Here is a 25,186-nt window from a genome sequence, read left to right on the forward strand (position 1 = left end):
TTAGGAAAGATCAGTTCATCTATGCTGCAAACAATATCTTACCTTTACTGAAAATAGTATACTCATGAAGTTTTCCAGCTTTGGTTGAAATACAGCATCAGCAATTTCCAGTGCCTGTAGTTGGTTTCACTATGGGGCCAGGAAGGGGAAATTACGACGCTCTGTCACACATGGATTTGCCAGCACAAAGTGTGATGGAAAGAGAATTCTGAACATGCTGTAGACCAGGATTTTGTGCTGGCTCTCCTGATGGCATCTATTACATGTTTGACAGCAGCGGGGTGAATGAAACTAATGTCTCGTGAGCTAGTTCTCAAAGTGAGAAAGCTGTAGAATTGCATCTGCTTTCTTTTATTGGCTAGGCTAGGATAATTTGAGTATCAATGCATGCCAGCACAAGACCTGCGTCTGTGTTCCAGGAAGCACTGCTGATGGTAGAAGGCAACTTTTGTAAATAGGTTGTATTCTCCAGGCTAGGAAATGATCACTCAACTCAATAAGGGAGGAGAGGCATTGGAAAACCAAGTCCATGACTGTTCATTTGGCACAGAAAATCCAGCAATCATACCAACTGTCACAGTTAAAATGTTAAAACATTAGTGCCCCTTAAAGTAGATGATGCAGGTTATCAGTTGGTTTGGACATGCTGTTCGTTATTTCTAACTTAGAATGGGAAGTGAGCTTCCTCTAGCGGGAAGGCTTTGCTTCCATAGTCTACAGAGAACTGATTGTTTCTCAGAAAGAACTAGCATTCTTTCATGGAACAGCAGCCTGCAGAATAATGAAAGTACTTCAATGAATACAAACCTGATAAAACACTGGCTAATACATGAGCTGGGAAAAGCTAACATTATTTATCCCTTAATAGCTACAATGCTGTTTGCTTGTATGCAAAATCTGACCAGTTTTTAATCTCTTTAACGCAGTCTTTTCGTTTGGTTTGTCTTTAATGAAAGCAGCATGTATCCCTGACTTATTAGTCCCTGTTTGCTGCTGATTTTTCTTAGAGGAGGATGGAAGTACTTTGGTGATCAGTACTCTAGTTATGGTAAAATGGAGGGGAGAGAGAAAAAAAACCCACCACAACCAGCTGGGTAATTAACAGTTCTGTTCCAATGCAGCATATGTAGTAGTTTGAAAAATGTTACTAGGATCTTTTTCGTCACACGTTGAAGGATTGCTGTAATACTGCTTTAGCTTCTGCATCCTTTGGGAAGGCTTATACTGTTGGCAGCAGCGCTCTGTTTGAGAATTGTGCACTTTGAAAACAAGATGGAAATTCTCAGCATTCCTTGACTTCTTAAAAAAACAAACAAAACCAAACATGTTAGTACCTGTGCTCAAACTTATAGCTGCAGTTGGTTCTGAATAAAAAAAAAACAGCTTGTAATTGTTTGAGAAATTATTTGGGTGTCCAACACAACTGTCATGATGCTCAAGAAGGCTGGTCCATACAGAGTGCCTGCACGGGTACCGAGGTCAGTGAGCACTGTGAACCCGAGTCAATACTATGAACCTGAACCCACAATACTAGTATGTTAAGATGTGGAGCCTAGTGCTTTGAAACTTTAGCATAAGCATACTAGGGCTACCCAAAAACACAACAAGATGTAATCCTAAAATTACAGGGTATCCTTAACATGAAAGGCCAAATGCTTTAAATGGCAGCATCTACTTGTCAGACCTCTTTCGCATTGTGCTGTGCTATATGACTAGTCAGTCAAACACATACATGCATATGTATTGTGGTCTGCATATAATGTCAAGAGATTTCACTAAACTTTTGCATGTGGGTAAATTGTTGTGGGTACAAGAACATTTCTGTGGACAACAAACTAAGCAGACATTTTCTAAGCTATATAGCTTGCTCAAAGAATTGCTTCCTGATTTGCAATATGCTTTAAGTTCTAAGGAATAGAGATGGCTTTGATATAAAGCATTTCCAAGTTGAGAATAACTTATAGCTGGATTCCTATGTAAGATTCACAGGTAGATTGTTATATGTTCTCAGAACATGACAATGTCATGTATTTTACAAAAGATGAAAAGAGGTAGCAGAAAACAAGCTGCTTATCAAGCAGGTGTTTTATTTTATGAATCACTTTTATTACAGTGCATCAAATCACTTTTTTTGGGGGGGTGGGGGGAGAGAACAATCACCAGCTTAGAAGTGTTACACAATTAAAAATATATCATTGAAAGTAAAGTATTCCAGATGAGTGGTTTCTCAAGGTCAAGAGGTAATTTGTTTTCAATTTTTAGTAGAAATGTAATGAAAATCCTTTAATTCTGTTTCAGAAAGATAGGGGACTTTGACACCTTAAAGATTTTAATGCAAAATCTTTTTCTTGGCTCTTCTGAGCTATCATTGTAGAAATTAGATGGAACAAAACTGTAGTGGTGGTGTTTTTCATTCATATAATATGAACTTTGCATGTGAGAGTCCAAGTTGTTGCCCTGTAAAACTGGGCCAGGCTGATGATACTGATCTGCTGAATAGCTTTTCATCCCAGTCCTTTTCAGAGGTTTAAATGAGCCTTCCTTTATGTACAATGTGAAACTTTCATTCACTTGTAACTGTTGCCAAACTAGTACAGCCCATGTAATCTCTGCCCTTTGATGAAGCACAGGGATAATTCTGAATTGGACTTTGCTTTCCATGTATTAAACATATGAAGAAAATGACATTTTAGGGGTTTGGGTCACTTAAAAGTATACCACAAAATATTAGCTTTATTACATGGCTTAGATAGTCCCCAAGAGACTTTCTCTACTGCAGTCAAACCATTTGCTGGGAACTTGGAGAAAGCAAGCAGGCATTTGCTGTGAGTTTCCTACACTTCTGTAATTTGGCATCAGTTAGTTTTCAAGGGTAGGATTCACTTCACAGGCATAGTCATGTAAAGCCGTTTTAGGTGCTCTAGAATGTATTTCTGCATCTCAGCTGTGATTCCAGGAGGGCACTGGCATCTCTAGTTCCTGTGTTACGTCTGCTAGCTTCATGCAGATTCTTGAGCATCAAAACCAGCACTAGTTGCCTGTTGTTAGGCTACTGAGTCTCATCCTTTGTGTTCCTGAACTTTTAAATTTACCAGTTTACTATAATCTCCATCTCTGCATCCTGTTTTCCTTAAAAGTTGGAAGGACTGAGCACTTCAGAACTCTTCAGGTGAAATGCAACATTATACTTCGCTTAAACTAAGATGCATGTGTTTGGGTAATGGAGCACAAGTAGTTCTGTTTTTCCCCGTCAAGATACACTACTTTCTCTGTTCTGTGCTCTCATAAATTTGAATGATTTGATATAGGAAATGGATTCTAGAAGCACTGTCTAAAATTTTTGGTGATTGATGTTTTCTAGAAACTATTTTCAAAGGAGCAGCATTCTGATCCTCAGCAAAAATGCTGAAGCACTGAAAGAGATCTTTTTGCTTTGGTTATTTGGGGGTTTGGTCATGTTTATTTAAACATCCTTATGAAAAAAGACTACACAAACAGTGGCATTTGGAATGAACTTGCAACTTGTGGAATTTCCTTAGAAGCAATGGATTTATTAATGAAAACTTTTCAAAATGAATTCACTGTCTAAATAATGTTCTTAAATAATAGGATAGTCCCTTACTTGGTAAAATACGTCCTTCACAGTGTTACAATGGCCCTAGGATCAAGAATTAAACCCAGGATATTCAGAGTCAATGTTAAGCTTCACAGAAAATTATGCCGGATTTGACAGTCATCTAACCTTACCTTTTCCCTCAAATAATACCATGTACTCTTACAAGAAAAGCATTTCGTGTAGTTTTGTTCCAATATTGCATAATGTGTATTTTCAGATATGAGCAATCTTTCTGTCATTCTTTATATTACTTGAAAAGTAATGATTTTTGTGAGGTGTAGATTTTAAGATTATGATATATGTTCCATATCCATTGTGAACTGGAAATATGTTGTCTTCCTATAAAAGCATAAGCTAGATAAAAGCTGTATTCAAAATAAATTTATTTGCTTTTGTATTTACTTACATTTGTTACTGAGTCTTCTGCTTGTACCTGCTGACTAGCTGAAGCTTTTTTCCTAAGAAAATCCAAGAGATGAGACTCTTCTACATGACTCTGTCATGATTCCTGACTTCTGGCAGTAAAGTTTACAGAAAAAAAACTCATCTCTATCTCACTTTACAGTCAATAAAAAACTGAGGCAGGCGATAATTCTGATTTGATGAGGCTAAACTATTGATCAGTAGTGGAACTGAAATGGAAACATGCTCATCATCAGCACCAGTCTGGTGCTTTATTCTCCAGGTCATACTACCTTGTACTGAGGGAAACTACACATCCTCCTCCATGGTTTGTCGTTGTACATATGCATACACACACAAACAAACATACATGCACTGTGGGTACAAAACAACTATTAGGGTAATCCCAAAGTGTTACTTTTGGGTTGTCCCCACCCCCTCTGCAATTTTATATGTTTGTGAGGAACAGTCATTTGGTGATTTTATTTTATTGTTTTGTTTTGTCCAAAGTCATATTGCATCCATAGGGACATGTATGTGTTGTCCTGCAGCAAACAGGCAGACTTTGCACTGAAACTACATTGACTAGCAAGGCGTAGAGAGTTTGTTGCTACTACGTTATAGTCCCAGAGATTTTTCTTTTGTTCGCTCATTTTTTTTTCTTTCAGTGCCTCTCTGCTTTTACAGACGGGTAGATCTTTGGTAGTGACGTTTTGCTCATGTTTTGCTCAAGTTTGGCATATGGAGACTTTGGAAGCTCCAGGCCTTTGGCCTTCACTGTAGCTGGGAAATAATGTAAATCTTTGCACATTCTCCCTGACTTGACAGATGATGATAATGTATCTGATTCCACTCAGAGCTGAATTCAGTATGCACACTATCTGCTTCATACCACCTTCACTGCCAGGGTAACCTGGAAGATTATGGACTTAGTAGTATTATGGATCTTCATAAGAAATTAAAGCCCTTCCTGTGGAACACCAAATTTGAAGAAGTCTTGAATAGAGAAGCTGAAAAAGCCACACCTTCAAAAGCAGAGAACAGTTTTCCAGAACAAGATGATCATGCAAGAGTCTGCGTATTTTGACTTAATTTTTGAGACTGCCTCTATGCCTAGTCTGTTTATTGATTATCTTTCTGGGAAGTGTAACTTTTAGAAGTGAAGGAAGCCTTATAAACAAAATAGTTCCTTTTCTAGAATAATCTTCCATGTTAAATGTTCTGTTGTTTTTTAGGATTTGATTCTTGGCATGGGAGACTGTTACTTCCTTAGGTGTTCTATATGCAATATTCTGACTATTCCACTGCCCATGTGACTTTGAGGCAGAGAAATGGATCACACCCATATAGTGTCTTAATACCCACCTTAAAACATGTTTCAGATGTTCTTCAGAGTTACGTTCAAGGATATCTTTTAGGATGGTCAGACAAAGGGCATGCATCACTCTCAAGTGAATATGTGGTGGGGATTATGAGATACTGCTTCAGTCGCAAAGAAACTGCCCTTCCCACATGAGAGAGAACCTGCTTCAGCTTGTCTTGTCCCATTTTGTAATTTTCAATGGCACCATCCTCAACCAGAACTGGAGGGGCAGACATGCGTTACCAAGACATACACCTGTCTCTTTCAAGCCTTCAAACAGATTTTCTTACCTCAAGGTAATTCTGATAGGTATAGGAAGTTTTTTCCTGTTACTGTGCAGATGAACACATTTTCTGGACAATGCCAGAGGCAAGGCCTGTCCTTGCTGTCCTCAGACAGTGCAGGAGATATTTTTTTTTATAGCAGACAGCTGGTTTGGGTTCATTGCTTTATCACAGGAGCAGCACAAGCACCATGCTGCTTTTTCAAAGGCAGACCAGCTTGCTGGTACTTCTGCCTTGTACTTTTAGCTTAGATATTGGGAAGCTTTTGGCAATACAATGGACAGAAAAATAACAGTGGACATTCCAAGATGAAATATTTGGTGTGCTGCTGTGATAATCTTATCCATCATAATTTTTCTATTTTTCTCAAATTACTTGGCAAGCCACAGCAAGTTGTTATCCACATTGTTTTAAAAAAAATACGTAACTGCCATGTTATTTGTCAGCCTATAGAAGAGCAGTTCTTTTCTACATGGTGTTGAATTGCTTTTGTGTATTTAATTGATCTATTTCCTCTCCTCTATTTGTGATGGTGTAGTAGAGATGTAAACTCTGCCCTAATAGCTTAGCTTGAGTCCAGATCTTTAGATGAAGTCTTTTTTTGTGTGGCTGTTAGTTTGAGGAGTGGGGGAGGGAGAGTTATTGAAGAGGGTCCCCTGTGAAGAGTCGGCCAAGTCAAGACAATCACACCAATATGGCTACATGCTGTGCTCACTTTATTAAACAAACAGGTCATATTTATAACTTAAACTGACCGCTCACCAGACTTTACACACAGGTGATTGGATAAAAGTCTCTAGGCCACGTGGGGTCCGTGTCACCGACTGGTGAGCATGCTGCAGGCGCCTTAGAGTGTGCCGATGAGAGCATGTTGATTTTGCGGTTCCCAGGACTTGCTCTGCACCTGGCTTCTTGTTTGTGCATAGCTTGTTTTCTTTCTCCCACTGCTTGTTCCCAGGACAATTTGAAGCTGCTCTGCAGCTTCAACTAACAGGCCTGGGTTGTCCAACCCAGACAATGGTAACATATGTCTTTAAAAATCCCTCTACAAGTTATGGCAGGCATATATGTAGTTCAAGTTGTGTTTTCACTGACTAGGATCTCTAAAGAATTATTCTAAGTTTTTTTTCTTCTTGGTCACAGTACTTAACCTTATTTGCAATGTTTCCCTTGATTTTTTTTTTTTTTTTGAGCAATTAGTTTCAAGTGCTGAGGCATCTGTACATATATTTGTTTGAGTCTTAATTTTTATTTGTGCTGAACCAAAACTTCATGGATGTTTTTTCAATGGTTGGTTTTCATTACAAAAAAACCCACAAACATTGCATCTACCCAAGAACATCCAAGTTGAATATTGGATTGTTCCAAAGCGTGCAAAGGTGAATCAGTTAAGGATGGTCGTAGCCTCTCTGTTCAGTAGAAGCTGGATCCATTTTCTGGAGTATGTCTCTCACTAAATATTTTTTTCAGGGCAGCTGTTTGGAATTAGGTTAAATATCAAAATGTCTAAAGAAGATACTGTGATGAGTAGAACATGATTCTTTTCAGAACCTCCCCACATAATGTTCTGAAAGTAGTCCATTGGTGAAGCGAGGTGACTGTGGACTTCTTCAAATATAAATCTATAACCATTTAGAATAGTTTTATCAATAAGTGAAATTTGTTCAGATGCAGATTTTTCACCATCTCTGGCTTAATTTTTTGACTTCCTAGCAGTCTTAAAGGAAGACAGAGGTCACTGATAGATCTAGGATGGCTTAGCTTGGGACAGCTTGTGTATTCACTGTTGTTTAGTTGCACAGATTTTTGTGCAGCTTTCTGAATTTTTCTGGTTTGCAGTGACACTTCAAGACAAATTTTTTGCTAGTTTTGGTTTATCATTAAATACCTCCTAATATTGAACAGCTCAGACACATTCGTGGCAGTAAAATTGCCCTGATGAGCCAAAAGCATGAGGTTATTTTTAAATTATTTGTTGTTGAGCATGGAGAAGGGGGTGCACAAGGACACAGAAACTGAGTTCAGTTTTGAGTATGTGGGCATACATGATGGAAAATGCATCTAGACAGCCTAGCTTAAGGAACTTCACACATAGGTAGGCCCATACCACACACACATAGTTGTGGCTTGAGTAGACAGAAAATTAGCTGGAAATAATCTAAGCTATGAAACCAACATTGCTTAAGGAGCCCTTGTAACTTCCTAGTTCTAGCTGTTTCTTCCTAGCCTTTGCTATTCTATTCATGATGTTGGCACAGCAAGAAACTGGATCAGAAAACTGGTATGAAAGGCTACTGGGGGGAAGCTGGTTCAGTAGCTCACTGCTGTGGTTTTTTTTCTGGTTTTGGCTGGGACAGAGTTAATGTTGTTATTAGTAGCTAGTGCAGTGCTGTGGATTTGGTGTAAGAACAGTGCTGATAGCAACAGCTGAAAACATCAGTGTGCTAGGTAGTGTTTGTACTAAGTCAAGGAGGTTTTAGTTTTCTTAGGCCTTGCCAGTGAGAAGGCGGGAGGGGACACAGCCAGGTCAGCTGATCTGAACCAGCCAAAGAGGTGTTCCATACCATGGTATGTCATACAGAGTATATATAAGCTGGGGGAAGAATAAGGAAGAGGACGTTTGAGGTTAGGGCATTTGTCTTGCCAAGTAACTGTTAGGTGTGATGGAGCGCTGCTTTCCTGGAGATGGCCGAGCATCTGCCTGCCGATGGAAAGTAGTGAATGAATTCCTTGTTTTGCTTTACTTGTATGCATGGCTTTTGCTTTACCTATTAAATTGTTCTTATATCAACCACTGAGTTTTACATTCCTTTCCCAATTCTCCCCATCCCTCTGGGTGAGGGGTGGGTGAGCAAGCGGTTGCGTGGTACCTAGTTACCAGCTGGGGTTAAACCACGACAGTTTTACAAACTGTTCTGTCACCATAGTAGAAATAACATGTGGGTGGAAATGAAGGGCTGAGGAATATGGGTGTAGGATTTGTCACTGCAAGAACATGCATTGATCCTTTACTTCAGTGTCAACAATCCTGTAAATACGTGTGGTAACTGTAGAACAGAATTTTCAGTGGTTTCGGGGAAGGGATCATATTTTATGGGACAGAAAAATGAATTCTTGGTTTCCAAGGGCATTAGATAATTTTTGTGTGTTGAAGTTTAGCTTTTGGTTTGGAGGGGGTTGGAGTCTAATCTCTCTTCATGAATTTGGAAAGTAGTATTTTTATGTTGGCTTTGCAGAAAGCTGTGTCCATGTAGAATTACAGTGAGAAAGACCTATAAATGTGTGGAAGTTGTGGTGGTAATGTGAGGTGGTTCTTTCTCACACTGTCATTTTGTCTGACTGAATAAACACTCTTGTATTTCCAAGTCTTGACTTCTGTTGAAATGCTTCTTGCCTTAGGTCTGTCTTCATTTCCTTAGCTTACTCAAATACTTTGTAGAACATGAAGAAAGCCGCAATCAGAGAAGCAAACTAGATTTTGTCTATTCTTAAATTTGAGCACGTAGATGATTCTTCTTTTCTGTTGTTGAAGTCTCAGGTCCTCTAAAGGGTTCTAACAAGCAGAATTTTTTTCAACCTTTTTGAGGAAGGTCTTCCAAGAAGTGCTGGTAGACCCTCTGTTGTAAACCTCCTCTGCTTAAGAGAGAAACAACTCTTCCTTGCCTGAATAAGAGTAGAAAGATGGAAGAACTTGAACAGAATTAAATAGTTACTCGGCTCTTCTGAAGCTAATTTCTCATTAAGGCGCTGATCAACAGGATTCTGCGGCAGAGTAAGAGGCTGTAAAGCTCATTGCTTACTCTTCCTATTAACCTTCATCATCTTTGTGCAGGTTTAAAGTGAACCAGAGCTGTGTCATGCCAGCAATGTCAGTCCCATTGCATCCCATTTGAGAAAGAACTCTGACGGCTAGTTTTGGATCTCATGGTTTAGAGTCTGGTACTCTGGTCATAGGCTGAACACACTCCGACTCTGACAAAGGATCTCCACTGAACAAAGCAGAGGTGTCTAGGAGCCCCTTGTGAAGTCAGTATTTTGAACATGCGTAAGTCTTCAAGTTAAAAAGAGCGCTTGAAAGAATAAACCCAGAGTCCTGTCATCAGAGAACTCCTATCTCAAATTCTGCTCTACATGATAAAAAGAACTGGGAAGGACTAAATTTGGATCTTGCTATGAAGCAAAAAATACGCAGCCCCAGTGTTGCGATTTAACCCCAGCCAGCGACTAAGTACCATGCAGCGGCTTGCTCACTCCCCCTCTCTACAACACCCCCCCCCACCTGGTCGGATGGGGAGTGGAAGAGGAAAAAGGTAAAACTCATGGGTTGAGATCAGAACAATTTAATAATTGAAATAAAGCGAGGGGAAAAAATATAACCAAATGATACACAGAACAGTTGCTCACCACCTGCTGACCAATGCCCAACCAGTCCCTGAGCAGCGATTGGCCCCTCCTGGCCAACTCTCCCCCAGTTTATATATTGAGCATGATGTTCTTTAGTATGGAATAACCCATTGGGTAGTTCGGGATAGCTGTCCTGGCTGTGCTCCCTCCTGGCTTCTTGTGCATCTCCTTTTTGGCAGAGCATGGGAAACTGAAAAGTCCTTGACTTGTTTGCCAAGTAATGCTTATTCTAACTAAAACATCAGTGTGTTATCAATATTAGTCTCATACTCAATCCAAAACACAGCACTGTACCACCTACTAAGAAGAAAATTAACTCTATCCAAGCCAAAACAGGACACCCAGCAAAAAGGATAGAAAAAGGATTGTCCCCTTCTTCAACTACTCTGCGATAGAGAGTGAGAAAATCCACCAAAGTCTGATTGACAAACTCAATGAGATAAACAGCAAAAGAAGCAGTTTTCTGTCACTGTCATGAGGATTTTGCTAAAACATGCTAAGCGGACTCTGTTTCTCTCTGTTAGCATCTTGGAGAGAATATCCTAACACTGTCCATCAAAGTCTACCTCCAGTTCTGATCCAGTTCCAGAGAGAAAGGTACTTGGCAGGGCAGAGTGTGTCATCCTTATCAAACTATTCAGTATTAAAAAAAAAACAAAACAGTGTTGATAAGGATATATCTGCAAAAGTGGAAAAGCATTCTACTCATCCAGTTGGTGGTAGAGTCCTCATTCAGTATCATTCTTTTTTAGAATAAAAAAACTTCACATTTGGGATGAAGGCTTCTTCCAGGCAAAAATGAAAGACTGATATGTATTATAATTATACTCTTTAATTCAAAGTAAGATTCTTTATCCCTCCACAAAATGTATGTGCTGATGCAGAAAAAAGACCTATTGCCAAGCTACCTCATAAACAGAATAAAAAAACTGGTATTTTTCATTATTTCAAGGGTTATCTGTGATTTACACTATTGTAGCCACATTTAGTATTATAATCACTTCATTTTTTGGACTTAGCATACTAGCATAAATAAGTAATCCAGCATCTGCTAAAAGGTGGGGGGAAATTTAACCATTAATCTAGGCTTGATGCCAGAAAGGAATCCTCAGATTCTGTATTTATAGTCAATTCAATTTTACACTAGTTCATTGCCATTATCATACCTGTGAGGTCTTGCCATTTGAGGAAGAGTACTGTGAGCATTTTAGGTTTGCTGTCTTGTTAATTAACATCTTAATGTCATCCTTTTGGATGGCTTATTTTTGAAGGGGTTTTTTGGAATCAAAATGTCACAGGTATAGAGTGTTCCATTAACAGTTTTCTCATAAATGGGGGTGAGGGGTGTCTATCCACTATCCTGGCATACTGTCTTCAGTACTCACAGAAGACTTCACAGAAATGTGTATTATTTTCAAGGGAGAAAACAGAACTTACCGGGAAAGTTGTCCACTCAAACCAAATAGTTTTTTTTTTAAATGACCTTTCAAGGATCAATAGTTTCTTGTGCAGACAGTTTTTCACTGTACAAGATTTTAAAGAAGCTAGTAACAGCTTCCAAAGAAAACTGATTAGAAGGATTCTTGGGAGGTTATCCAGTTCAATCTTCTGCTACCCACTCCTCAGTGTTCTATTATTTAGCAAAATTCTTCCCCAAGAAGGTCCCAAAGTGACAAATTAATATGACCTGGTTAATAGTCACCTTTTGGTAAGTAAGATAGTTTTGTCATCACAAATACAAAGTTGGAGAGAGATGGTCATATATACAGAATCATCAGGAGAGTCTGGAGTTGGTCTGCAAAATGATCAGGAAACAGCTCAGCTATGTTATGTGCCAGCTCGTGAAGAAAGGCTGTATACTGATGTCTTCAGTCATTCAAAGAGAAATTTAGCCTTTGATTTTTTTTTAGGATAAGGTGAAACTGCAGGCCTTTATTTACAGGAAACAAGCAAACAAGCATTGTGGCTTGCTGGTTCATCAGGCGAAAGTCGGCCTCTGGAGGAGCTATACTCAAGGTATTACTTTTGTTCTTAAAGGTTTCAGAGTAGAACCTTTGTGGAGGTTGAGCTATTACAACTGAACTTAAATGGTCAAAATTTAAGACAGCTTTCCTTTGAAGTTTTTATACCATTTGTCAGTAGAGAGGTACTCCTGAGTATAATTCATACTGTATACTTCTGGCATCCAACTCTGGGTGGCATTTGGGAAGCACTGTAGACAAGAAAAATGAAGTTTATTGTAGGTGATCAGAGTGACTCTGTGCAGATACATTTTTCTCTGTATAATTTTCTATGGAGTTTGGGAAGGCAAGCAGTCTAAAACAGCTGTATAAATTCTACATGTACTTCTGTGTTTGGAATGATAGTGCTCCTGGATTGTTGCTTCATCAGCTGCTTTTCTCACTCCTACAATGGTAAGATTAAGGATGTTTTTTGTAGAGCTATTTTGAGCTCTTCAGACAGCAGTTTGGAGAAGTCTTTTATAGACCAGGTATTAACCACTACTGAACTTGCTGGCAGTATCACTGTAGCCTGGCCATTGTTTTTTAGGTCCAGGATCAAAATATTTGTAGATGGTAGATTTGTAATGGTAAAATCATTGTCAAATAATGTATCAATTAAGCTAAACTTGCAGCTTCTTTTTTTGGTATTGTATACTACTGTGAACGCTAGTTTGATCTTTTATGCAAACTGTCAATGCTTTGTGATTTCATAATGTTGTCTTGTTTTCTTTATTTTTTAAGATTTGCACTAGCAAGCAAAACAATTACATCATTACTAGAAGAAATGTGGTTTGCTTTTGTTTACTTCCATCTTTTCCACTTAGGAATGCAACACTGGTATTGGAGGTGTCTCTAGACCTGCCCTTTCTGAGCAGGAGGAAGCAATGGTCCTAGGAGGACTGTATTTCTAGATGTATTTCTCTGGTTCACTAGGCTAGTATCTATGATCTTCCCAGTCAGCATCAACAAAACGTTGCTGGCCGGCTACTTCTGTCCCCAAGTTCACTGCCAGCTACCATGCACAGTTGATGGTGTTCAGTGACTGCAAACTGAGACTCATAGCTGTCTTTGAAAATAATTCCACAGGGAAAAACCTTAAAACCCATCGTCCTAGGTGTGAAGTTTAAAGCCAGGAGTGCCTTTGAGCATGTTTCTTGTGCGTCCTGCATAATTGCAAGCCTCATTGGTGTCGTTAGTCAAAAGCCTTTTAACTCAAGACATAGAAATACTTCTGGAAGTCTAAGCTGATCTTAAGCTGATCTCATTTGAGGCCTGTATCTTACTCTAAAAGGCAGAGGCCTTCATTTTTCAGGTGGAAGATCACTGCAGTCTTCTCTTTTTTGTTTTGTTTTGTTTTTTTCATTTGTATCCTGTAAGAATCCAAGCCCAAGAAAACCTGCAGCCTGCTGTGTTTGAGAGGACATTTTACGTACAACATTTTTCTACTTTCTTCTTCAAGGACCTTTGTCTAAGAAATTGAGGAAACACAAAGATGGATTCTTTCTTGGTCATAGAGAAGAGATGCCTTCAGACTATAGATTTTAATTTCATTTTCTTATATTTAAAAGTCCACGTTCTTTTGTAATATTAAAAGTAAGCTGTAATTCACAGAAAACACTTCAGAATCCTAGTACTACTTTTGCTACAGGTGTGACTGTTGACATTTGATCATCCTGCAACAGAAAATGATAAATGCAAGCTACTTGGTAGCTAGAGCACCTTGTTTGTAGAGGCTGGTGATTGCAAGGTTAATTCAAGTGACATAAGCCTTGTAAGTAACCAGCTTCCGCTGAATAATTTTAATGATCTTTATGGTTTAATGATCACAGAAATCCAGTCTTCAAAGGGACCTGTGTCAACATGAATTTGCAAGAAAAAATGACTAACTGAAGGAAAGCTTTTTAATAAAGAGATAATGCCAAAAGTATACTTAATTTGCTGGACTTACTCATGCAGCTGAATGAAGCAATATGCCGGATTTCAGAAGTCCTCCACAGAAGTACCTCCATGCAAAAAAAAATTTTAGAGTGGATTTTATCTAGACTAGAGACTTTAAAATGTCAGCTGCAAGCATCCCATCAAACCCTTTCTTGTCAAATGGGTGAAAAAATAACACATGTAACATTAGCCATCCTTTACCCTTATCAAGGCGTTTGAGAAGGACACTTCCAGCTAGAGATGGGCAATGTAGCTATATCATCTTTAAAATCATGGGATTTCTTTTTCCCTGAAGATGCTTAATAATGTTCTGGGAAATAAGGTCCTCTAACTGATCTGCCAGGCAATCCTGCCTTCCTGTGAGAGAGCTCAGGTAGTGACAGCATAACAGCAGTGGGGTTTATATATTCATGGAAAGAGAAGAACCAAGTCCTTCTTTCAGAAAGCCATTATATCTGGATCATGAAGCAAGGTAGTGTTCTCTGACTGGTATTTCTGGGAGGTTATCCAGAAGTGTCTCTGAACCATCGCTTTCCTTGAAGACTACAGTTCATGTATGCCTCTCAACACAGAAGATCCCAAAACAAAACAAAGGCTGCAATAAACTTAAAATTGGTCATGCAGTTTCTGTACAGACAAATTAACCACTTCATTCGCAGTGTCTGTCTGGTTGATGTGGTCTGGCAGTATCCACCAGAAGGTTCTACTGTAAGTCCTGAACTAGACTTAATTATATAAGAAATAAAAATTGAAACCCTCTTTCTCTGCAGTGTTGCCTTTGTCAATCTGATACTGCTTTGAAATGTTCTATGACTTCCAACTTGATAGCATGATACAAAACTCTGTAGTTGACTTTATTAAGATTTGTATTGCAAGTTGAGGAAGTGCAATAGCTGGATCACTTTTGTCTAAATTTTTTTTACTCTGCATCCTTGAGACATCTGTGTAACATTAGTTAGATTTGTCATCTATTTCAAATGGTTAACTAAGCAGTTGCTTTTTTCCCCTGATCAGTTTAAGGCTGTGATTTGATGAGCCTAAAGTGCATGCATGATTCCACTTAATTTAGTATTTCATAAAAATACAGCTATGTACAGTTCTCATCCCAAAAGCCTACACCTAATTATTAGAACTTCATTCTCTCCTCTTCAATCCTTACTGAACCTAAAGGGAAATGTCATGGCATATAGTTCACGTAACAGAACCGTTACTACAAGACAATCTGTGGAATACTTAATGCTTAAATGCTGCTTAATAAGGTCAGGAGAGAGTTTGTGAGAACGGGAATCTGTATGAATATTGACTATAAACTATTTGAAATGGTGTTGCATAGCAATGGTAGTGCTTATTCTGCTAGAATTCTGGAAAACTTATTGCCTCTGAATACCATTACTGTATTCAAAGTGTGCATAATAACCGTACGGGGCATAGGATGCTGTGCTGTAAGGCATTGTTCAGTAAGAAGCCTCTCTGGGTTAGATGACAATCTGTGTGGACAGTCTCTCAAGGAGCAGTTACCTCATAGCAGTATTATCCGCAGAAATACACTGACTGCATGGATTTTTGCAGTCTCTTTTCTTTTTCTGCCACTGTGGAATCTGCTGCTTGATATCTGCATGTTGGTAGAGTCACTGAAGATTATTTGGATTGGTCTTTTTTTTTTTTTTTTTTTTTATAAGATAGGAGAACATGTATAGGTTCATGTGTGATATTCTTTGATTGAGAGGGTTCAGTCTCATTTATGGACTATATGTATTCTATAAATAGAATAAATGTAGATAATATGCTAAGTGCTCTGGGGTTTGAATTTTTTTATTATTGTTGTTACTGTGTAAGGCTCTAATTTATGTTCTTGCTTACCTTATAGTGGAGAAACTAGAAATCAGAAAAGGAAAGACAGTTGCTGAAACTGAGTGGGGTTTCTGTAGCACTATTATAACTTTCTTGCCACATGAAAATATTCTAAGATATTTTATCTGCAGTAGATACACATGGATATTTACAAAAGCATAGCAGACAAGAGGGTTTTCCCTCTTTCTGCTGCTTCCCCCCCACCTCCCCCCTTTTGCTCTGCCTTTGATTTTTTTTGACTCCCTAATGTGCAGACTTGGGGGAAAAGTCTGTATGGGAGAGGATCACCAAAACAGAATTGCATAGGCAGATTCCTGTACATAAATAAAAAGCACTCACCGGTGCCTGAAAAACCAATTCAATTGCATTTCATAAAACGGTTGTGAAAACTTCGTTTTTTCACTTGGTATCTGATGTTACATAATCAGGACATTACAGATCTTTAGAAAAGGAGAAGAATGAGATGGGGTTATTAAAAGACTGTTAGGTTCTGGTGAATATTCCCAAATGGCAAATGTCAAAATTGAGATGAAGCTCAGAGATGTTGCTTAGCAACTGTGGTAGTCTCTGGTGGCCACAGGTGAATACAGTGAGTGTTTACAGCAGCAGTGCTGCTGTAAAGTTGATTGTGAAGAAGGATTTCTAAAAAAGCTGGTTTTCCTCATGAAATTCAGTAGTAACTTCTTCCTCATTCCGGTGAATCTTCAAACTGCCTTTGTCAGGGATGGGAAACAACAATGTGGCAATAAATGCGATTTTGCAAATTGATGATTTCCTAGTGGTAAACAACACTCTGTATAAAGTATGTTGGTATTATGTTTTGTAATATCTTAGCAGTAAACTCTAGTATTTCTGTTCCTTGACTTGTCCTTCAGAATTCGAGGCAGGATTATACTGGATTACTTGTACATAGGCTATTGTAGCAGAACTGGGAGAAAAAAATATTAACTGTATCGAAGGATAAATTGCTTTCAATACCTTTTTTTCCTGTTGCATCAGCTGTAGTATCCTCTGTGACCCTTGCAACACTCCCTGCTGCGTATCTATTCAACTGTATTGTGTGGTCTTAGAAGTTCAGCAAACCCTACCGGCAGCAGCTTCACTTTATCTCTCCCTTCACTTAAAGATTTCCTAGTGCAAACATATTTTGAAATAGAATTTCTTACTTAGGCAGCTTGTGAACTGTTTTGAACATTATTCGGAAATGAAATTTTGCAGGTGGAAGATTAATATGAGTAAATGGAATGTGAAGGTTGAAACCTATATGTGAAAGTACAGTCTAAATTTGCAGAAATGTTAACAGTACTCATTTTGATCAAGTTTTGTAGGGGTGAGGATCTGAATCAAAAATTCATTGCATTACGTTGCACTTCCAGTTCATCCTGATTTTTTTTTTGCTTCAGTTCTTTGAATTTTTAAAAAAACAACAACAAAACAACCAAAAAACACGCAAAGAAGTGCTGTTTTTGACAGGCACTTTGAAGTCTGTGTCAGTTGCTCAGTATCTTCTAGTCTGGACTTGTGAAAATACCCTCCTTCCCTTTGCAGAATGGTGTCCTGGTTTTGGCTTAGAATTAATTTTCTTCTTAGTAGCTGGTACATTGCTGGTTTTGGGTTGAGCTTGAGAATAACTTTGATAGCATACGGATGTTCTAGTTGTTGCTAAGCAGTGCTTACTGTAAGTCAAGGACTTCTCAGTTTCCCATGCTCTGTTGGTGAGCAGGTGCACAATAAGCTGGGAGGGAGCACAGCCAGGACAGCTGACCTGATACCCAAAGGGCTAGACCATACCATGGAACATCATGCTCTGTAAAAATTGGGAGGAGTTGGCGGAGAGACACGGATCGCTGCTCTGGGACTGGCTGGGTATTGGTCAGCAGGTGGTCTGCAGTTGTACTGTGCATCACTTATTTTTCTTGGGTTTTATTCCTCTCTCTCTATTTTCTCCTTTTTCATTATTATTTTAATTATTAAACTGTTCTTACCACAACCCACAGGTTCTACCTTTCTTCCTGTTCTCCTCCCTGTCTCATGGGGGAGGGGTGGTGGTGCAGCAGGAGAGCAGTGAGCAAGCAACTGCATGGTACTTAAGTTCCTGGCTGGGGCTGAACCACAACAAATGGGATCTTTTAAGCCTTGCAGTGTACCTTGCCCTTAAAACAATGACATTCATAGTAGTGTTTATTTGACATCCTGTTTAGCTACATTTTTATGTAGGGTATTCCTAAATAAAAACAAATTCTGCTGCATACCCTCTCTTCATCACTTCTGCTTCACCCTCAAATATTAAAAACACTGTCTTTGTCTACTTGCATCTTGTAGAATTTTGTAAGATCCTGTTAAACTTGGTATTCCTTGAAATGTCTTCAAGTATATTTCTCTATATTTTTATCAACAGCATTTACTGAATGAATGGCTTATTTTATCTCACCATGTCACAACAGTACACAGTCAAAAAATGAATTCTAGAAGAAGATGCTAAATGAAGCTCTAATCATATTGGTTGACTAGAGAAATGGAAATCGGGTACTTGGAATTCAGCTCTCAGGTCTGATAGAAGTCTTGTGTTATATCCTATAAATTAGAAATTACATTTCGGAAGCAGAGTCTTCAGTTTATCAGTTTTTTGTGTATCTGACCAGAGGTGCTAAACAACCTGAGGTTTTTTTTCCAGGGAGGAAGCTGGCTAAAGATAAGTTCACTGCTGCCTATTTCAGTGTGATCTCATACTGACTGCATATTGGTTTTAAGCTTCCATATACAATAATTACATTTAAAACCCTATGTAAATAAAACTAGATCCTTAAGTTCACAACCTAATTACCATCTTCTAGACTTTCTATTATAAGCCAACTGATCACATTTGCTCCAACCATATATATCTATATAAATACAAATATATGGAGTATATAAAATATATATGTGTGTATGCATATAACATAATCCGAGTAGAACTTTTAAAATGGTTTAGCTTACTAGTAGAAGATTGTGTAGCTTGAAAGGTATCTTCTTAATTCTGCAGCTGCGTCTCTCTTACTGAAGATGTAGCATTCCTGCAGAGGACTGGTGGACTAGTCATCTGTCCATCTTCTAAAGGTCCCATTTTAGAGGGTTTTTTAATGCCTAGCAGCTAATGCTGATCTTTTGGTCACAAAATCAGTCCTAAGGCAAAGTTCATAGAATAGCCCAGGCTGGAAGTCATCTCAAAAGATCATCTGGTAGGGAAGCCTAGATGCGATACCTAACACCCTGTCCAATCCCATCTTGAAAACCTCCAGCGACGGGGATTTTACCACACACCTGGGGAGGCTGTTCCAGTGAATCATTACTCTCCCTGTAAAAAAAAAAAAAAAAAATAAATAATAATCTATCTTGTATTGAGACACAAGTTCTTCCTTTATATGATTTTGTTGTTGTTACGCACCAACTGATTTCAGCCAAACTTTAAAGGTATCAAAACTGTAAAGTTGGCTTCTACAAGCTGTATGAGAATTGTTGATTGGATAGAAGTAGAAGGAATCAAGTCAGTGTTCCTACTGAGGTACAGGTAGGGCTTTTAGACAGTCACTTCTGTTTAGTAGCAGCTGGCTCATCAACTGGCACATGTATAACTTCAGAAAAGTCAGAGGACATACTTTTGTCAATACAGGCTTTGGAGTTCTATCAGGAAAGAAAAGAAAGCAAGTTATGCAGAACTGGAAAAATCTCCTATTTTCATACTTTTGTTTGTTATTTTTTTAATGTGAAAATATGTAGAAAAGAATTCCTGATTTTCTGTGTATATATGTTTTTTCTGCCTGCTTGTTATTTTTTCTTACTCATAACCACTTTTTGAAGGTGGTCTGCAATGGTATCAACAGAAATAAAGCTTTTCCATCTTGCCTTTTTGTTCTGGACAATACCAGAGAATAGAAGTGTAAATGCTTACATTGCATCTTTTGGAGTCACTACTTATTTCTTCAGATAATACCAGTTTCCTTTAGAATAATCTAACCTCATGCAAGACCTGCCATTACAAACAGAGTCAGTTTGGCAAGTAACTAGTTTGCTCGTGTTTTACTGTTATTTTTGATCAAGACAAAGCATAAATGTTATGAAGGTAGGAGAGACTTGAGAATCGCACATTGTGTGCGGGTTCTTACTGTTGTGCTTGGTTGGTTGGGTTTATTTCTAGGCTTTTCATCAGATCTTGAGTAGGCCAGTTAGCATGCCTTCTCTATGGCTCAGTTCTCCATCAGTGAAGTAAGTGCAAAATGTATGCAAGCAGTAGAGAAATAACCCAGGTCTTTGTTTAGCAGAGGAGTCAGAAAGTATCAAGCATAATAAAAGTTAATTTAACTGCTGGCTCACTCTGGTCAGAATTTTTTTCATAATGCAGTTGGAATTCAGATTCCTATCTCCCATCTGTCTCTTTCTGTCCTGTCCATATCTGTGTCTCCCCTCCACCATGTTTTTACTTCCCCTGCATGAACTAAGTGTTTTTCTTTCTCTGGCAGCTAAGTCTAGGAAATACTGGTGTTCTCAAGGAAGTGTGTGCAAGGACAGAAAAAATAAACAGGGTAAAACAGCTTTGTTTACAATTGGTTTTGGAGGGAAATTTTACTGGCTTTTTGTATGCATTAAAATTTATCTGTTTAAAGGCATTACTGTTGAATTCATGCATAACTTATTGTCTGTACCTGGTTTCAGATTTGGTACTTCAGTGTCTGAAATTCTTCTTTAGGGATTCAAGGAGTGAATGCAATCAGTTGAGATCAGAATGATCATATCTACAATATTTATTGAAAATTATTTTAGTATTATGTGACAGAATTTATGCATGCCTTGTTCAAGATCAATATTTGATACTTGGGTTGAAGACAGGTGTGACTGCAGGTAACCAGTCAAAGAAGAGACTCATCTAATCCAAACTGGTTTGCCAGTAGGTGTATTTGAAGTGCTGTGCTCCAAACTTCTCTACTTTTATGTGCTATTGTTTGAAGCTTGTGTCCCCAGATGGTTAGATGGGTCTCTGAATGGTCAGCTCTCCTGAGACACGAAAGCTGCATCAAATTTGAATTCCTACTGTGTTTATACATGACTTTTGGCAACTTAGTACAACTATATTATAGTATGCTTAGGTTAGTTTCATTGTTGTTCTAGAGTGTGTAACGTCCAAGATAATTTGAAAATACACAGAAGTTATTTTAATCCCAAGATACTACATGCTGATAAGCTGCACAGGAAGGTAAATTTATTATTGGTATGTACTGTGGAGTCATACTGTACTATGTAATGAAAAAACACAAATTATTACCTGTAAGCTGGCTTTAATACTTAGTGAAGATGTTTAGATAAGCAAAAACTCCAATTGTTTGGTATATGCCAAGCAGAGCTAGTGTTTGGGGAGTTTTATTCTGTGGGGTTTTTTCCTAATACTGTTTCTCAAATTGTTGGGTTTTTTTTAAATCGGTTTTCTGTCTTTGTAGCAAAAATGACTGGGGGGGGCCAACACACACTTTAATGCTGTCAACCTCTGCTAAAGATCAGAAATTTGAGTATTGAGATAATCTGTGACACCTTAAGGGGTTACTTCTCCCTGTTGGTCCTTGTCACAAATGACTATTCTCTTTGATTGTCAAATGCAGACACGTGAATTTTGCAAATCATGTTTATGTAAGATGTAATTGGTTTTAGGCTAAGTCATTTCAAGCTTCAATAGTTATATCCCTTAAGGATACTCTGGCACACTAGACAGGGAATTTTCTCAGCAGTGTGACCTTTTTAGTTGATGCAATACTCACTTTGTGTTTGTTTGGGATAACTGAATATTAAGTAGAGCCATCCAAACCAGCTGTAGGTTATAAATATACTCTTTCTTAATTCATTTTCCTGGTATGTTTAAAATAGATACCAGGTCACTAAATTAATGGGGAATTCAAATAGATATGTGAGTAGAGAATTTCCACAGAAAATTTCTACAGCTCAAATGCATGTAACTCTGGCTTTATGTGACCAGAAAATCTTGAAAAATATTATGGAATAAAGTTGGTCATCCAGTTTAAAGCACCAAAGTAATGTTGACTAATAACATACTTCATGGTAATAAAGTCAGTTGGCAAAAAGCTTAGTGTCTATATATATTTATATGAGCCAGCACAAATATTTTTTCCCCTTTTTTTAATAGAGATTTACACATACTGCAGGATGTTCATTGAAATGTTTTTAAAGGGATGGGCTAGTATGGATTTATGTATTTTCTGTACTAATACACATGGTATTGAATTCATAATACTGAGTATATTCAACATTTGTTATCTGTAATTGAGCATATAAGCCTGGAAATATTTAAATAAAGTTGCACATTAAGAGCTTGGTATTGTCCACAGAGCAGAGGGCGATTTTTGTCTCCATTTCTTAATACTCTGTCCAAAAGCAGTGTGTGTTTTGAAGTCCTTCCACCACTGTATAATCTAGCACAGCTCAAAACCAGAGGTTAAATTAGATCTTTAATCTGCTGCTTTACTTTATTTTGGAAGCTTTTGAGAAATAATTACCTAATTATTGCACCTATTGCTTTTTTCAGAGTAGTAGTTATGAGCATTTAAAAATAATAAAGACATACACTTGAAGATATGAAATACTTTTTTCATTATGGGAACAGCTTCCTTGCCCTGTCCCTAAAAAGCCTGAATAACCAGATGAAGCTGACTTTATGGGACATCTGTAGTGCTTTGTCAACCTCTGGGTCTCCCATCCATTACAGCAAGCCCTTGACATACATTCACACCCAGAAAAACCAGGGCTGTTCTGTTGCACGTTCTCGTGCAGCAGCCCTGATGTTCCTGTGATTGTTTTGTCAGCCAGTTCAAGGAGCTGAGTTTAATAAAGCACCGATCCTACCAAACATAGCTCAGTGCTGTAGTTGTACAGGTAATACAAGTTGATATTGAAAGACTGGTATGCCACACACTAGTCTTGAAGCTGTTCTCTGTTCCTCCTTCTGCCCCATCTTGTGCTGGCTTAACTGTTAAAAGCAGCTTCATGGTTAACAGCATCAGACAACTCATCTGGGCTGAGATTTATTTTACTTGCTGGGTTGTTTTGTATTTGCTGGGGTAAACTAAAAGGTTAGCTTCAACATGACTGAGGTCCCTAACCTGAATTCACATGCCAGTGCTTGCTTCATATTCTTGCTTTATTTCATCCTTCATATGCAAACGTGACTGCATACTGTGTAATGTAATAACATACTTTATGTGGAGTGAACGCAATTTTGTTCTTAATGTTCACTCAAAAACATTGATAGGAAGAATAAACTTAAAAAAATCTAAAAAGCCAAGGACATTTTCCCATCAAGTGAGTGATTACTTTCAGAACATTCCTCTGGTCCTCCTTTACTTCTATTCAGATATCTTTGTCTTGGAGTGTATAACTGAGTTGACATGAGTATATTAGCATTAGGTATACGTCAGCACCTCAGAAATCAATAGGGCATCTCATGCTTTGCTGCTTGTTTAAGGTGCTGCTGATGCAGATAAATACAACTGTGCCACATACAACTAATGTGACATTATTTCAAAATCTTTACCTACTTGCATTGAATTTTAAGTGTGGCAAGAAGATACCAAAGAGAAAATAGTCTCTCACATGGTAACAAATCTTAAGATCTTGCATTTGGTCTCAAAACAACTTGGGTAAATGGAGTATAGCGAAATCATTAAGTCATCTGACTATGCAGCAAGTATAGTGAGAAAAGGGAGGGAGTATGTTGAAGGTTCTAGAAAGGAAGAATACAGCAAGAATCAGTACCATTTCTGGCTACTTTCTGTCATCAAAACACCCTTCAGAACTAGTTCTGTTGTTCTTAACATTTATGTCCTTGATTGGAACTACATAAAGAAACCATCTTGGCGATTGTTGGCTTTCTGTTTCCTGTTCTTTGGTCAGTTTAGCAAAGAATTGAAGTCTGCCAATCTGTGTCTGCAGAACTTGTCCGAAGCATGCTGAAGTTGAAGAATCATCTATGCTATGATGACTTTTGGCTTCCTTCACTTTAACCTTCCTATTGGGATTTCTTGTTAATTTTTGTGATTGTTTTGTCAAGTCATTCAGAAGCTATCAGCCATTGTCAGTGGTCACTCTGTGACCATCAGTGTTGGCCACTTTTCTTCCATTCACCTTATTTAGTTGTGACAGCTTTGTAGAAAACACATTTTTACATACCAGAGGTGCTTATGTATACTTTACATATCAGATGGTGCTTTTCCTGCTGCTGAAGTCCTGGATTAGGCAGCCATATATGTCCCATGTTGCACTGGGTGCTGCTGTCACCCATCTTGCTGTGTTGGCTTTCCACTTGCCTTTGACCCGTTCCATGAAATGGAAACCTGGGGGCAGATGTGGTCAACAAAAAAGCCTGAAAACCTCTTTATTTGCTTCTGCTGCAGTCAGAAGAGTTTATGCTGTCAGTTCAGTAGTACTGAAAACCAAACTTGTGTAGGCAGTATCTGTTTTGTAGGTTGAAAATGGTAAAATACTGTACATGTAAATCACTGCTGTAGTTATTCATAATAGAACATGTATTTACATAATAACTCTGAAATGGTGTGCTGTACTTACCCCATTTTGTATGTAGGTTTTATTCTCAAGATGTCTGATCTGTTTACAGAGCTTCTTTTATTGGTTCAGTTTACATGCATTCCCCTCCCCCCCCCCCCAGTTTGAGCACACCAGTTACATGGGTGTGTCTCTGGTGACGCACCTTTAGCAAGGGGTAACTCGGAAGCCAAGAAGTCTGTAACTTCCTGTGTTTGAGTCCACATGTGATGACAATTCAATGACATCAGTTGCGGGTGAGTCAATTTTCACCTCACCAAACTGACATGGGATACCAGACAGATCAAGAAAAATTGTTTCTGCTCCAGCTCACTTTGAAATGAAGGTGAGACTGAAAGATGTGCAGATTATAATAGTTAATATTTAGATTTGAAAAGGGAATTACTTAAGAATATTTTTTCTATTTTAAAAAAAAACAAAAACAAACCAAAAAAAACACACACCAAAGACCCGTGAGAGTTCAGTGTGCCGTACCCGCACATAATGCCTCTGCCGCTGGCACAAAGCAGGAAGCTTGGGCGCCCCTTCGTTCCTCGTGTTTGCAGAGTGACCGTTTCCCGGCGCCGCGCCGGCAGCTGCAGCGGCGCGGACGCACGTTCCGCGGGAGGGGGCGGGCCTGTAAGTGCGTCTCGCCCGCGCCCGGCTCGCTGACGCCCTGCGGCGCTCGGTTTATTTTTAGTCTGTTGCCGGGTGGATTTGCACGGGCCCCTGGCGTGGCTCCGCCTCG

At 38.6% G+C, this 25,186-nt stretch overlaps 1 protein-coding gene and 1 long non-coding RNA gene across 11 annotated transcripts in view; one reads left to right on the plus strand and one right to left on the minus strand.

Moving 5' to 3' along the window:
- ATF7IP (activating transcription factor 7 interacting protein) overlaps positions 1-25,186 on the plus strand; it is a 114,026-nt gene that overhangs the window by 24,474 nt on the left and 64,366 nt on the right. The gene's annotated exons all lie outside the window — the stretch shown is intronic.
- On the minus strand, positions 1,820-25,124 carry LOC130150568 (uncharacterized). 2 transcript variants are annotated; one of them, XR_008822258.1, is made up of 3 exons: positions 24,934-25,124; positions 24,067-24,230; positions 1,820-19,195 (listed from the first exon to the last, which is right to left on the minus strand). It is a non-coding gene; the product is annotated as an uncharacterized LOC130150568 (long non-coding RNA). The 2 variants fall into 2 exon arrangements; XR_008822259.1 differs by lacking the exon at positions 24,934-25,124 and adding an exon at positions 24,463-24,843.

Source organism: Falco biarmicus, chromosome 5 (genome assembly GCF_023638135.1).
Source record: "Falco biarmicus isolate bFalBia1 chromosome 5, bFalBia1.pri, whole genome shotgun sequence".
NCBI classification, from domain to species: domain Eukaryota; kingdom Metazoa; phylum Chordata; class Aves; order Falconiformes; family Falconidae; genus Falco; species Falco biarmicus.